The sequence below is a fragment of the Parus major genome, chromosome 18, assembly GCF_001522545.3.
Source record: "Parus major isolate Abel chromosome 18, Parus_major1.1, whole genome shotgun sequence".
NCBI classification, from domain to species: domain Eukaryota; kingdom Metazoa; phylum Chordata; class Aves; order Passeriformes; family Paridae; genus Parus; species Parus major.
The window spans coordinates 8244472-8247256 of record NC_031786.1 but is presented as its reverse complement, the minus strand read 5'-3'; positions in this window follow the sequence as shown (position 1 = coordinate 8247256).

The window sequence follows — 2785 nt, the reverse complement described above, 5'->3', positions numbered from 1 at the left end:
ACTGATACAATGGCTCAGGACTGGGGTAATGACTGATACAATGGCTCAGGACTGGTGTACCCAGGTCCCTGCTGCCCAAGGGACGCCTGGCTCCATCCCTGATCTGTGCAGTGTATCCCTAATCCTGCTGGGGTGGGTTCTGACCCGTGAAGGTGAGGTAGGGGCAGCATCTCCTAATGCCACTTTCTTCTGCCTTTTGATATTGTCACTTTCTGCTGGGCCTGGAGCACATCCCTGCCCTTCACTGGGGAGCTCAGACTTGCCAGCACCTCAGTGCTGACCATGGGGAAGGAGGGAACCTGAGTGAGCCCAAACCTCTGCAGAGACACTGAGGGTCCCATTCAATGCCACCCCATGAAGTCCTGCCCCTCGATTCAGGTCATCCTCTGGGGAGGGGGACTGCCACATTTGAGCCAGTAAAGATGATTTTTAAATTGCCATAAAACAGCTGGGCCCCAGAAGTCATGGGGGCTTTAACCATCCTGACCCTGAAGTGTGAGATACAAACCAGAGTTTGTTCTACTTGTTGGGCACCTAGAGATCAGAATTCCTGGATGCAAATCATGCTGGAGTGTTTTGGATAGCTGCTGCTTCTGGGAGCAAATGATACTGAGACATTAAATTCTTTCAAAATGTCCATTCAGTGTGACATCAGTGCTGGCACTAGGATGTCTGTGTGTTCTCTCTCCCACCACTGTCTGCTTTGTCACTCTGCTTTTTGCAGTCCAAAAGCCACTAGAATTGCTGCTGAATGGAATAAACAAAATGCAGAGTCCCATCAGAGACTTAGGATTACTTAGAGGAAAAAGAAAAAAAAAAAAAGAGAAAGAAAATAAAAACCTGGAATAAATTTCAATGCTTGTGGGAGATGAAACCGTGAGCCCTCTCCAGAGCAGGCACTGTGTGAGTATGGATTTCTCCCAGTCTCAGGGCTGGGCCAAGCCCTCCTCCTCACACAGATTTCAGTCTGTGCTCTCTCTTGGACACAGAGAGAAATTAAAAACCCTGGTGATTTCATAAGGTGGAAAAGTGTCCACTTGTGAGAAAGTTTACACCACCAAGCCCTTCTGAAAAGGCCCCACACAGGATGGCAAGGTCATGTTTCTGTGGAATGTGGCATTGCAGGATGACTCCTAGCTAAAAAATCAGTGATAACATCCATTCCTCTTGGGAAGGATACAGATTCCTTCCTTGCTTGATGTGTATGGTCTTGATTTCTAAACATCTGCTTCATTTCTTGTCATTGCTGTAGTAGCACCAACAGCCAAAGCATTTGCCATCCATCTCTTGATACCATACCTTGAAAGGGTCATTTGTTCCTCAGGCCTCAAAAAAGGCAGGAGCTGGATGCTTTCCTCATCCCAGTGTCCTGGACAGCCAGGATTTCATCCCTCCTGTGTCCAGTGCTTTGGTGGGTACCTGAGCCTGCTGCCACAGCCCCAGCTCTGCAGGAGGGCTTTCCTCAAAGCCATTATAGACTTTGACTGATTGGTGATAATTTTTAAGGTCACTCTTCAAGTCAGTGCAACTGCCCAAGGAAGTGAGAACAAATTCCCTTTCTTTCCCTTTGGGCCACGCTGAAAAAATTTGGAATTATCTTGCAGTTTGTAAAATTAGAGGTTGACTTCTCAGACTTGGGATGTGCTTCCATATCCTGAGTGTGAAGTAATTCTTTTTGCTATCCTTTGAGCCAAACTTGTGCAGGTAAATTTGCCCCAAGGTAATTTACCCCAAGGTTTGGTGAGAAGAGCAAAGGGCTGGGAATTATGCAGGTGAGTGGATGTGTGTGGGGCTGCAAATAAAGAAGCACATTTATGGTGATGTACCCAGAATTTTTGCCCAAACTGAGGAAGAGGAAGAGGATGGATAATGTGGTAAATACCTCTGCATCAGAATCCTCAGAGAAATGTGTTTTGCACCCAGCATGGCTAAAACCAAATATTTCTGTTGTGCCTGTGTGAGCAGAAAAGACTCTGTCAGTCCTGCCACTATTTATGTGCCATTTTCTAAGTAGCTTCAGATACAGCATTGCTATCTAATAATTGATTTTAAAGTCCTTGTTTGAAAGCTTTCCCGCCCATGTGCACACCTGCTGTTTCTCCCTATAGCAGCTTCTTTAATTTCTCATGTACTGAATGCCACGAGGATGGTAACAGAAAACACCAGTAGTCAGGGGAGGGGAGAAGAAAAAGGAAAAATAAAGATTTTCTCCCTCCTGTGTGCTGTCTCCTGCTTTCCCTGCCCGTATCTGTGCCAGAACAGGCAGCATCATTTCACCCCGTTGAGGTGGGGCTCTGAGAGATGCATCCCTGTGCTGCAGGAGGTGGGCAAGGGCTGCAGGCAGCAGGGCTCAGCCCCAGGGGAGGTCAGCAGGGTGCTCCTGCCCCTCTGCAGCAGCTTTGAACTGTGTTTGTAGAACTTCAAATAGCAGTGATTTGCTCTGGGGCCTCAGAGCACTCAGCTACAGAGCTGTGTGAAGCTCTTTGATCCGGGTTTGGTCCAGCAAGGTACCATTTTCTGCAGGGTGACCACGTGCCTTACAATGCCAATTACACTGATTTTCTGCTGCTGTCACACATCCAGACCCCACCAGCTCCAGAGGGTGTGGGAGCTCCTGCAGTGCTGGTCTGCAGAGCCAGCCTCATCTTCTGGGATCCTCACAAAATTATGGATCAAGTGGAAGGCTCAGGTGTGCTGATGTTCAGGGGAGATACAGATCCAGCCCAGAGCTCTGTGTGGGGATTCCCATTAAGTCCAGCTCTGCTGAGAAGGAAATCCTCCAGGA